Raw genomic sequence first — 12,873 nt, forward strand, 5'->3', positions numbered from 1 at the left:
TCAGGAGTGATAAAGCAGTAGCAGTGAGACAGTAGTATGGTCTGGAAGCTGGGTTGTTGTCCATGACTGGAGACAGCTTGGCAAGGGAAAGATCTTGCCATCCTTTGAGGGTATACAGTGGTATTCGGAGAATCTGCAAAGCTACATTAGGAGCCATGAGCAAAGAACAGTTGTGATTATACCAGCTAGATGAGACTCATGGCTATAATGGTTTCAATAGTCACCCAAAGGCTACTGCCAGCTTTTAAGATGAAGCTACCTGCTCAAGTCTGCCATGTCTGGCCAGATTGTACACATGTAAATGGTCTTTGATGATTATGCCCTCACTGTCCATATCTTCTGACAGAGGCAGTATTATCAGTTGTTTGGAACTTGGGTTGAGCATATAAATCCTAACTCTGACATCTACTGGCTGTGGGTCCCAAGACCTATTACATAACATTTCCCCAATTCTCAGCTTTCTCATAAGAAAAATGGGAATCATATTTCACAGAACTAGAACAAATAATACTAAAATGTGTAAGAACAAAAAAGGAATCATAATATTGACTTCATAAGGATATTGGAAGCATTAGATAAGATCATGTTTGTAAAGCACCTTAAATAGTGTATAGTGCATATCAAGTCTCGATAAATGATAATTTTGTTTACCAGCATTATCATAACCATGAAGGCAGTTTCTCTAGAGTCCAGAGGGGAGGAAGATTCAAACAGCCTTGGAGCTGGTCTTCTCTTTGATGCATCTTTCATGAACTGGGTTGGGCAAGAGTTACACTAATAAAGACTCTGAGATGGTGAAAATGAGAGGAATATATTTGAGTCATTGGTATGACCAATGTATAGTATAGTAAAGACCATGATGATTGAAGGCTACCTGCATTAAAGAAGGAAGAGATATACCATGGCAAGAATACTCTTAGGAAAATGACTAAGGTTAGAGGAATAAGACAACCAGAATAGGAAATGTACTCGGAAGAAAGCCTCAATGGTATTTCTAACACCAAAGAAGAAGCAACCTAAAGAGTGAGGTGTCATTCAAAATGAGGACTGAGAATGCCATTGAATTTGGCAGGAAGGAGGTCTCAGTCTCATTAAATGAGCAGTTTCCATGAAATGGCACATATATTGGTCAGAGTTCAACTAGAGAGGAAAATCCAGTAGGATACATATGTTGATTGTAAATATTATGGATTATAATATTTATTATAATTCGTATACATTATAAATATTAATATAAAATGTGTTAGTTATTGGTTAATTAATAAAAATATTAATGATAAATATAATATGCTAGGGTGCCAGTGTGGCTCAGTCGGTTAAGCGTCTGACTCTTGATTTCAGCTCAGGTCATGATCTCAAGATAGTGAGCTTGAGTTCCACATCAGGCTCTGTGCTGACAGAGGAGATCCTGCTTGGGATTCTCTCTCCCTCCTTCTCTGCTCTTTCCCTGCTCTCTCTCTTTCTGTCTCTGTCTCTGTTTCTTTCAAAAATAACTAAACATTTAAAAATGCACACATAATATGTTAATTCTTCTTAATATATTATGGTATTTATTACAAGAAGTTGAGTTACATAATTGTGGGGACTAAGTTAGCTACCCCAAAGTCCATAGGATAGGCAGTTGAGAAGAGAAGACCATGTCAGGCTAGAAACCCACGGGTCCAAGCTGAAAGTTATTGTCCACAGGCAGGCAGGTAGGAAGGAGGATCTAATGGGAAAGGGGAACCATTGAGAAGCTAGCTGCTGTCTGTGGTCTCTAGCTCAGGAAAGGCCTAAGCTCTCTTTTAAAAGGCTTTTAATTGATTAAGTAAGGCCCATCCACAATCATCTCCCTTTTGTTGAATTTCAAGTCAACTGATAAGACTGTTTACAGTTTACATCTATAAAATCCCTTCACAGTAGCATCTAGATTGGTATTTCGTTTAACTGGGAGAACATGAGAAAATAGCTGCTTCTGTCCTTCTGTCCTCAAATTCACAGAAGGGAATATCCCTTGTAGCCTGCCCTAACTAGAGATACTAGAAAGGTAATTTTCTGGTAGTTCAGAACAAGAAAGAGAAGCAGCTCGAAGAGATATGTGCAAGGGATGATCTCAATGGAGAGCAAAAGAATGAAACTGCAGTTGGAGAGGGTAAGTAGGAACAAGACCTCATTGTTGTCTAGAGAAGGATTCAGTGCTGGGAGAGGCAATTCACCGTGGGCCCTCAGCCTCCCTACACATTCTTGCTGGGTATGCCCAAAATGCAAGGCCCAGCCTCCTCCACACGTAGGATGTTTCTCAGAGTTGTGTTTGCAGAAGGCAATCTTGAGGGATGATGGTAACATCTCCCCCAAACAAAGAATAGTCTTGCCTTCACTTGCTATAAAAGCAATAAATCCCTAGTTTTAGTGTTCCCCTCCTGTAATGTAACCCATACCATGTGTGGGCACTCACCATGGGCTTTCTCTGTCTCCTTCATGGGCCTTGGTGGTGGGGATTGGGAACCAACCGACATAAACCAACATAAAGCTCTGACTACTACTTTTGCCATGAATCATAAAGGCCTTTGTCTCTTTGGCCACGAGTCTTATGTCTTCTGCCAGCATCCACAAAATAGTAACAGCCTAGTTAATTCGTGTGTAAGCAGGCTAAAATCTCAGACCCTTCATGATTCTTGACACCCAGATGAAGAGAAACACACTTCTCTCTCCCTCCTTCTCTGCTCCTTCCCTGCCCTAGTAACTACTAAAAGCACTAGACTTTAAATCTAGCAGAAAACCATTCCCAACAAAATTTTTAAAATTTAAAATTTTATTTAAAATATTGGTTTATTGGTCTTTATAATCTGGAAAGAAAACTAAGCATATCCTCACCTAAGCTCCAAAGTCTAGCTCAAATGTATTTTATGGACAGTGGAATAGTCTAGCGATCCAGTTGTAGAATCTTAAGATCTTGGCTTGACTGTAAGCACTGAGCCTTGTTTTCCCCAAGTCTAAACTGGGGACACTAATACCTGACATTCGCAGCATTACTTCATGGGTTATGTGAGAGCATGCATGGTATACAAGTGAGATACTGTGGACATCTCACAAGTGTTGGTTCTCTTTTCTTCTCTTTCTTCTCCTATCCCACACACAGCCTTAGAATTGTTTTCTAGTTTTTGCATAGATTTTGCCTATGTTTTTACTCAAACCACTGACATTCAGTATTGTCTGACCTTGAGATTCCTTATAGAAGATCCAACCATTAACTGATTTCCATATTTCTCTCTCAAGAGTTCAGTGACTTACAGCCTAGCTTCTCCTTTTCAGTCTATGTTTCAATCCACAGTCTTTTTTATGGTGCTGCTCTCTATGTAATAAGTGCCATTTTCAAGCACTTAACATTTACAAAGAGTGTTCAGAGCATCATGTTATATATGGCAACAATAGGATAGTCATCCACTCTATAGACCATTAAGTGGAAATGTTACGCTGTCATCCAAGGTTGCACCTTACTTTTTCCAAGGTCGTTGGTAAATGGCAGAGCTGGAATATAAACCCTGCTGTTCTGACTCTGAGTCTTGTGCTCTTCCCCGCCTTATCGCCTGCTATATCACTCTGTTTTCTTCCTGTGTCTGTTTGGCCAACCTCTGGGTTGGTTTCTGAGGTCTCTTTTTGACAGTGTTTTTGCAATAACCCTGTGTATTAGCCAGGGCTCTTTCAATTTCAAGTGACAGAAATCCCACTTAAAAAAGATTTATTGGCTCATGTACAGAGAAGGATGGGGAATAAGTGGTGTTAGGCACTGCTGGGTCTGAGGGCTCAGAGATGTCATTAGGGTTGTTTTGTTTTTTGTTTTTTTTTTTTCTCCTCTCCACTTCTCAGTCCTGCCTCTTTCTGGTTTTGGCCCCATTCACTTCCTGCAGATGTGTTTCCTTTTTGTGGTGGCAAACATGGCGGGCAACAACTCCTACATAGCTTTCCACTGCTTCTTATTCTAGGGGAAAGAAAGTCATGTTCTTCATCTGTCTGTATGAAATTGGCTCCATTTGGATCATGGACCTATCCATGGGGCCAATCACTGGCCAGGGTGAAGGCGTATCATGATCAGCCAAGCTGGCATCACACATCTATTCCTTCACCCAGGAATTGGCGTTCTATGTCTGGCAGTTCATGAGGGTCGCGTCATTAGAATGGTGCAGCATGACTCAGGGGTAAGAGTCAGGGAAGGGGATACCTGAGAGCAAAGGAAAACAAAACACAATAGAAGCAAACTGCACCCCTCCACACCAGATGGCCACCAAGCCTTACAGTCTAGATTGTCACCGATAATTCAAATTTCAAATATTATAAAAACTGATATATGTTTTCCCTGAATTTTTTACTTGAGATTTTATTCTTTGCAGCAAAGACTATCCACTAAATTTCATGTGATTTAATTTAATACCTGTGAAAACCTTTTCATAAAACTAAATTAGAACTCGGGAGAAAACGTGCTTGTCAGACCACACATCCTGATTTGGAGCTCATAAAACGTGATTCTGCTCAGTAAGGACAGCAGAGTTGATGGGCTTGTCGGGGGGGTGGGGGTGGAGGTGGGGGTGGGGGGCCGTGGGGGTGGTGTCTGTCAGTTCCTCCACCTGCCCACCTACGGGACTCCATTTCTTGGCGGGGAAGGCAGCCTGCTCGAGCGCTCATTGAATATATATTTAATGGTGCGACATTTACACGATGCCAAGGAGGCTTTGAAATGACTAAATTTAAAATAGATCTTAATACCTAAAGCAAGAGAGAGAGAGAGAGCAGAAGGAAATGAAGCACATTCTGTGAGTTAAGAAGACACATTACAAGAGAGCTAAAACCAAATATGCCTGCAGATTTCCAAAATAGACATTTATTGTGTTGTTTGCCATGTTTTTGTCTCTGTCTCTTCCTTCCCCTCTACCCTAGAGGTATTGGGCAAATTAGTGAACAATAACAATGACGATAATAATAACAGCAATTACTCCTGTTCACAAAGTACTTACTCTGTGCCAAGCAATTTACCAAGATTTTTAGATACAATATCTCATTTAATCCTCACAATCACAGAATGAGTATGATCCCTGTCAATAAGATGAGGCAGGAGGTTTAGGGAGATTAAGTGTCTTGTCCAAGTTCATTCAGTTGGTGATAACTTTTATTCGTTTTCTCTTTCTATTGCAACAAATTACCACAAATTCAGTGTCTGAAAACAACACGTGTTTATCATCTTGCAGATGTGGAGGTCAGAAGTGTGAAATGGGTCTCACTGGGCTAACATCAAGGTGTTGGCAGGCCTGTCTTCCTTTCTGGAGGCTCTAAGGGAGAATCCACTTTCTTACTGTTTCTAGCTTCTAGAGGCTGCCCTCATTCCTTGGCTCACGGCTGCTCTTCATCACCAAAGCCAGCAATATTAGACTGAATCCTTCTTACCCTGCCATCTCTCTGCTTTCTCCATCTTTTGCCTCAATATACCACTTTTAAGGACCCCTGGAATTACACTGGGCCCACTAGATTATCCAGGATAATCTCCTTATTCTAAGACCAACTGATTAGCAGACTTAATTCCATCTGCACCATTAGGTCTCCTTTGCCATGTAGCCAAACACATTCACAGGTTCAGCGGTTTGGGACATGGAATATGTAGGGGCCATTATCCTTCTTTCTATAAGACTGTCCTGATTACTCTCCTCCTGATCTCCCTTGCTCCTGATCCTTGGACTTGGCATTTGAACCCTTAGTCCCAGCTTGCTCCTTCAGCACTCTCTAAAGATACTGGCTACACTCCCAGCCTCTGGCTGTTAGGCTCCTGGTACTTCTGTTAAAATGGCTCAATCCCAGACACATGTACACATATTCACAGATACACACAGACTTCTTCTAGGGAAACTTGGAACATACTGAGCTTCTCTGACTCCTCACTGAGTACACATTTGCTGAGCCCCAACTATATGCCAGAGATACAAGATCACCTCTGCCATCAAGATGCTCATAATCAGAGGGAAAACACACAGGTAAACCAGTGATCACAGACCTTGTGGTAAAATGCGCAGAGTGCTGTGGGGGCAAAGTACGGGGGTGAGGGGCATATTAGGGAAGGATTCAAATGGGGACGGACACTTGACTGGAGTCCTAAGTCATGAATAAGAATAGTAAGGCAGAGATAGGGGCAGACTCTAGACAGAGGGAACAGCACGTACATAAACATGGAGAGTTTGTGGACGAGAACGTGGACGCTTTGGAAATTCAACTAGCCTGGTTTGAATGGAACACAGGATCCAATTCAAGATGAGGGCCACATGGCATGAGGAGAAACCAGTTTAACCAGTTTCAGTAAAGACGAGGGTAAAGTAATAACCCCAAAGTACAACACCCCAAATAAGATAGATCTTCTCTCTCACAGAGTTGTCTTGCTAGCCTAGACTGGTGAATAGCTTTGCTATGTGATGGTCAGGAGCCACCGGTGCATAATTGAGAACAGGTCACTGCAATGTCTGGTTCCAGCTTAAGGGAACAGAAAGTGAAGAAATCTGGGGCAAGCAATTTCCTTTTCAGCAAGTAAGGTGGGGCTGGAATAAGAGGATATTATCAGCCATGTGACAGCATTTAAACTTTATCCTGAAAACAATAAGACATCATTAAGGGGTGACAGATTTCATTTCAAAAATGCAAATTCTAGCACCGAGCAAGAAGAGTAGACTGGACAAAGGCAAAACTAAGAAGTAGGAAATCCATTTTATAAAGATGCCTTTAGCAGAAACCCAGGGGAGAAGTGATAAGAAAAGAGTAGATGGAATTGAGTTTGTGGAAGCAAATACATGAAAGAGTTTTAAAAATGAGAAAGTATTCAATTGTTAAATGCTACAAAGATGTCAAGCAAAAAAAGGACTGGGTTTGGCATTAGGAGGTCATTGATCAGCTTGCTGAGAGGACTTTCAGGGGAGCGTTGGCACAGAAGGGGGTGGAGAATTGGAAATAAGGAATATAGAAAAATTTCCAAGATGTTTGGTTAGGACATAGGCATATAAGGTAGTAGTTTCTTTGTGGTTTTTTGTTTGTTTATTTGTTGGTTTTTGTAAATATGGAAGAGCTTGGAGATGGAAGGTTGAAGATAAATGTGAGAAAGGGGTGATTAATGAACAAAAGTGGTTAGCAGGAGGGAAAGAACAGGATCCAGGGCCCAAAAGAGGAAATAAATTCAGTGACAGAAGATAGATCCAGAGCCATAAAAAAGCCCATTTTTCCCTTCAACTGAGACATTTAGAGAAAATGCCGGAGAGGCTGCCAACCGTCAGCATAATGATGGAAGATCATAAACCAAGGGCAGTAAGGTCCATCTGTGGTCTAAGGGTTTACTTCCCTTTCAGAAAGTTAGTACTGGATGCAGGACAATTTTCGGCGATTAGTAAATTTGACCACAAGGCAAGACTATGATATGAGTGGAGTCTAACTATTACTATGAGATATAATTAATTCCCTGCGGGTACGACCAGAATTATCTTAACAGCCACAAAGAGAAGGACTGGAATGTCAATTTGCTTCCTCTCAATCCTCTTCTTCCCACATCCCCAAGTGTTTTCCCCTTAAGTAGATTCTGTACTAAATCATCATAATGATGGGCCCTCCTTAACTCAGTTTGTTCTTCTGCCTGTGGCATCCATTTCCGCTCTCCTAATTCACGGAGTTCCACGTTGTTATTGAAGCATTTCCCTGGGGATCTTTTAGGTGTCTACATCCTAGTTTCATTTTAGTATCTTCATTGTATCTTTTGCATTACATCAACAGTCTGTTAGTTTCAGACTTTGCCTTATGGTACCAAGTCGATTAATATATGATTTTGAAAACGTAAATATGCACACATACGACAAAGTGCATCAAAGTCGACAGAACAAAAGAAGCGGTTTGTGTTGGCCCACAGGCTGCAAAATTATGCCGTATAATAAGCACAGCACCTATAAAGAGGAATTGGGTTTGGTTCCTGCCCACTCAAATAATGTATATGAATTTCTCGGTGGGATTCGTTGCAGGCATTCAAATGCTAGTTTTCTTTCTTTCTTCACTCTCACAGGGTTCACTTTCAAATGGGGGAGACGTAACTATGGCATAAATACTTTTAAAAGGAGGGGAAGGGAACTATAGAGAAATAGGATTCTATACATGAAGGAACAGAGACAGGAAAAAGCTCACAGCAAAGAAGAATAAGTAAAAACAAGTCTACCCTGCAGTGTTCTCCAGGACCTTGTTAACAACCACATTCAGATGTTAATAAATCATTTTTACTGAAATTTTTTGGGGATGGGAGAGGCACCTGGATTAAAGTTATTTTGTTTTGCGACATCACCAAATAAGGATCTAGGCTATTAAATTACACAGCAAATGCCCATTTTGATTTGGCTTGGTTGGCTACTTATTTATTTATTTATTTGGACAAATACAGTCTGGATTTCATTTCCCAATGTTCCTAGTGGCAAACTTCTTGGTAATATTTGAGAAACATGCTTTGGTATATGACACTTATTACCTAATAGCCTTGTGATCTGGGTTAAGTTATAAAATCTTTCTTCCTCAATTGCCTCATTCTCATAAGGTTATTAGGATTAAATAAGATAACCATATAAAGTCCCCTGGCACATAGTAAGTGCTCAATAAATGGTAGTCACATTGGAGGAGGTAATCAAGAGGACATGACAGGCAGCTGACTTGAGAGTTGGACCCAGGCAATCAGAGGCTCCTCATTCCCAGTCCCGTCCTTGGCATATACACTCTGCCTATCATGCCCACGGTAGGAACAGCATGAGGCATCAGTAGAGACAGTCCGCCATGTATACATGCACTCTCTCACACATTTGTGAAATGCATTACATTTAGTGTGTGTATGTGAGTATGTGAGAGAATTAGAATTAGTATGTGTCTCCTTTCATTCTGCCACTTTATATTCATAAGAAAAAAAGAAATACTGAATAAAATGTTAACTAATTTCCCCAGATTACCTGGTCAATATAACAGTGTGTGGGGAAAGGGATACTGATAGCAGGGAGGCCCTGCAACAATGGCAACAATGGATTGAATATCCCTTTAAAACTAAGCTGATCCTATGATTATTGTGTTTGTAATCACAGCCATAGCTCAGGGGTAAGAAGAGTAGGCAAAGCTCTTTGCCATTACTCTAAAGTATCTAGATAATAACAATAACCCTGCTATTGAAGTAGCAAAAATTATAAGGATATCTTTTATAGCATGGTTAAAAGTAGGGAATATGGAAAAGAATTTAAATTTCCAAGAATTGGGTAAACAAACAATGACAAATTCATACAATAGAATATTTTTCAGCTATAAAAATGATGCTGCAGAACGGTAGGCAATAACTTGGAAAGATATTAAAACATACTGTTAAGTGAAAACAGCAAGTTATAAAACATGTACATTCGATTATTTTTGGCTAGGAAATACCACCTATCATTTATTCACCTCGCTTGCCATCAATCACCCACGTATTGAAGTGTATGCATCAAACTGTGAAAACTAGTTATCTCAGTATGAAAAGATTATTGGTCATTTTATGTTTTATTTTCTTTTTGCTTATCTTTATTTCTTTGGTATTTTTTCTATGTTGACTATCTCTTACTTTTTAGAATGGTAAGAAAAATAAGAAAAAAATAAGAAGAATAAATACTATGGACTATAATGAGAGAGACAGTGAAAGAGAGTGAGCAACAGTGTGAGAGGGAGTATGTTTATGAAAGAAGAAAGAGAACATTCATTCAAAGACAGACTGGTGTCTCCGGGCCCGAAACTCTGGTTCTGGCTTTCAACCTACCTTCTACATTAAAGTCATTCAAGCCTTGTTTCCTGATGGATAACCAATCCTTTTGGCTATGATGTGTCTCCCTATGGCTCATACCTATAACCTAAAACTGACTCCAGCCTACGTTCAAGCCCTGCTTGGACCCCACCTCCCTAAACCTATGTAGTTATGATATGAGAAGATTTTGCTCTAACTTGGAAGTTGGACCTTAGATGATATACCAGCTGTGTCAATTTTATGATTGGTGGGGATTATTTACAATACATATACATATACATATACATATACATATACATATACCTATACATATATATACATGAAGTAAACCTCTAGTTGATAATGGAGGTATAAATTAATTGCCAATTGTCATTTATTAATGCTCTTAGCACTTTTTTTTCTTGACACCTAGATCAGTTTTCTGAATTATATTACCTGCCCCTGATCCCTGGCATATATTATATAAATGTGAGTATAAATTTTTGTAAATTAAAACTTATTTGTAGATAACATTTCAGTAATTGAAATTTTAATATATTGGGAAGTGATTTTAGTATTTATAGCTTTATTCCTTAATGTTAAAAATTAAACATTCAACATTACTTTAAAGCTGGTTTTCTAAATCTTTTCACTTATTCACCGATAATGAAGAACAAAATTTAACTCATCTGGTTCAATTTTTTAAGTTTTTTTGTTTATTTCTGAGAGAGAGAGAGAGCACAAGCAGGGGAGGGGCAGAGAGAGAGAGAGAGGGAGGCATAGAAGCAAAATCAGAATCTGAGCTGTCAGCACAGAGCCCGATGTGGGGCTCGAACCTACCAACCAGGAAATCATGACATGAGCTGAAATCAAATGCTTATCTGACTGAGCTACCCAGACACCCCTCATCTGGTTCCATTTTAATGAAGGGATGGTGCTATGGGCTGAATGGGTCCCCCTAAAATTCATATGTTGAAGTCCTACCCCTCAAAATGGTGGCACTAGGAGGCAGGCTTTAAGATGTGATCAGATCATGAAGGCGAAGCCCTTCTGAATCGGATTAGTGACCTTCCCACTAAGAGAGATCTTTCATCCCTTCCACTATGTAAACTTAGAGCCAAAAAACAGCTGTCTAGTAAGTGGGTTCTCACCACAGAATCAGACTACACCTTCACCTTAGATTTCCCAGCCTCCAGAACTGTGAGAAATAAATTTCTGTCTGTTAAGCCACCCAGTTTATGGTATTTAGTTATAGCAGCCCAAGCTTACTAAGACAAATGGTTTGCTGAGACATGTGCAGGGTCGAAGGAACAAAAAAGGATGTGGAGACATCCAGGAACCAGCAGTGTAGGAAGTTGTTAATTGGGTCTTAGACCTAAAGGGGTAAGAGGAGACAGTACAGCTTCTGGAGCCTAGGAAGAGCTGGTGCCATAGAAAGGGGCCACACAATGGGAGCTGTGGTTGTGGAGGACACAGCCATACCAGAAGCAAAGTGCAGGAGAGGGGCACGGGAAGAGGTACTTACTGTGTCTGTCTTTCCATTTTCCAACCTCTCATTGCCTGTAGCCAACGGGTGGCCACCTGGCAAGAAAGCCTGGGCGATGTGGTCTACAGGGGTCAGGACAGGGACCAAAAGAAGAGGATGGAGAACAAAGAGTGAATGGCAAACGGGGAAATAAAAATAGTGTATTCACTCCACACCTTTTTTTTTTTTAAACTCATTGCTATGTTCCAGACGTTGGACTAAGTGTACTTGATTTGCCGAACTTAGTTTGAGGTTTGTGAATAGATGAGTTGGGCACAGCTTTAGAGGAAATCTCTGTTTTCCTGAATATTATTTCTATTTACAGTATTTCAATAGGGACAGTGCTTCGTGGATTAGACTTTCAATGAGCTTTGCTACCTTTTGCTTGTGCTTGCTGTTCTACATAATGGCACACTTTGAAAAGCCATAAGTATAGAACAGGCACGACTTTGTATAATTAAGCTCAGGAGTAAAATCTTGGAATTTTACATAAGGGATGTTTCTTGGCTCTTTGTTGGCTTTTAAGAAAAAGGACAAATAAGGACACAGAACACAGGAGATAGGAGGCAGGAACCAAAGCAAATAACTTAATGAGCTATTCAAGAGGGAATTCACAAACTGCTTCCTAAGCCTTGATGAAAAATATGGAGGCATGTTGGTGAGGAGCTCGTATTATTATTACTGGGAACATGTTGTATGGAGAAAGGCAATGGATTCTCAAAAAAGAAACATTCTGATAAAAATCAGAAATTACAGAACATGTTGCTTCATTCAGAGCTATACAATCCACACCATGGAGTACTGAATCGGCTGTATTCTGCCCTCTGGCAATTTTGGAAAACATTTCATTGCTTTTTAAGCACTATCCCCTTCCCTCCCTTCAGAGAGGCCAAGCAGAAGACTTTGGATAGTACATCTTGTATCACACAGTTGATTAATTTCTTTGCTACTTTATAGAAACTAGTATTTCTTAATGAATGTATAAGGTTTGAAATTTAGAATATCCACCTTCTGATTCAGGTTCCGTCACTGTGTAAACTTGGACACGATACTTCATTTCCCAGGGCCTCAAGTTCCTCATCTGGAGAGATCAGCTGGAAAACACAGAGTTTACCTAAGCTTTATGAAGTGATTAAATGCATGAGTTGTAAAGAAAATTGTATCAGTACGTATCTATGTGTACATGGTCCCACTTGCGAATAGGGGATCAATACCATTCATCAGATTCCCCAAGAACTTTGTGTTCCCTAAAAACAATTATACAAATCTGAACCAAAAATATTAAGCAGACCCCATTTAATTTTAATTTTTAATTTTTTGAGAGGGAGAAGGTGCACACACGCACAAGTTGGGGAGAGGGGCAGAGGGAGAGAGAGAGAGAAAAAGAGAGAGAGAGAGAGAGAGAGAAGAGAATCTTAAGCAGGCTCTATGCTTAGCACAGCTCAGAGCCTGACGGGGTAGGGGGGCTCGATCTCACAACCCTGGGATCATGACCTGAGCCGAAATCAAGAATCAGACACTCAACTGACTGAGCCACCCAAGCACTCCAGGAAGACCCTGTTTTAAACTAAGAAATTCTACAACT

At 40.2% G+C, this 12,873-nt stretch overlaps 1 long non-coding RNA gene across 1 annotated transcript in view; it reads right to left on the minus strand.

Moving 5' to 3' along the window:
* Positions 1-12,873, minus strand: part of LOC109248451 (uncharacterized) — a 29,762-nt gene that overhangs the window by 1,324 nt on the left and 15,565 nt on the right. Inside the window, exon 3 of the long non-coding RNA XR_008420350.1 lies at positions 12,297-12,382. This is a non-coding gene — a long non-coding RNA (uncharacterized LOC109248451). The remainder of the gene's footprint in view (positions 1-12,296; positions 12,383-12,873) is intronic.

Source organism: Panthera pardus, unplaced genomic scaffold (genome assembly GCF_024362965.1).
Source record: "Panthera pardus isolate Hobbes unplaced genomic scaffold, ASM2436296v1 HiC_scaffold_8, whole genome shotgun sequence".
In the NCBI taxonomy this organism is placed as follows: Eukaryota; Metazoa; Chordata; class Mammalia; order Carnivora; family Felidae; genus Panthera; species Panthera pardus.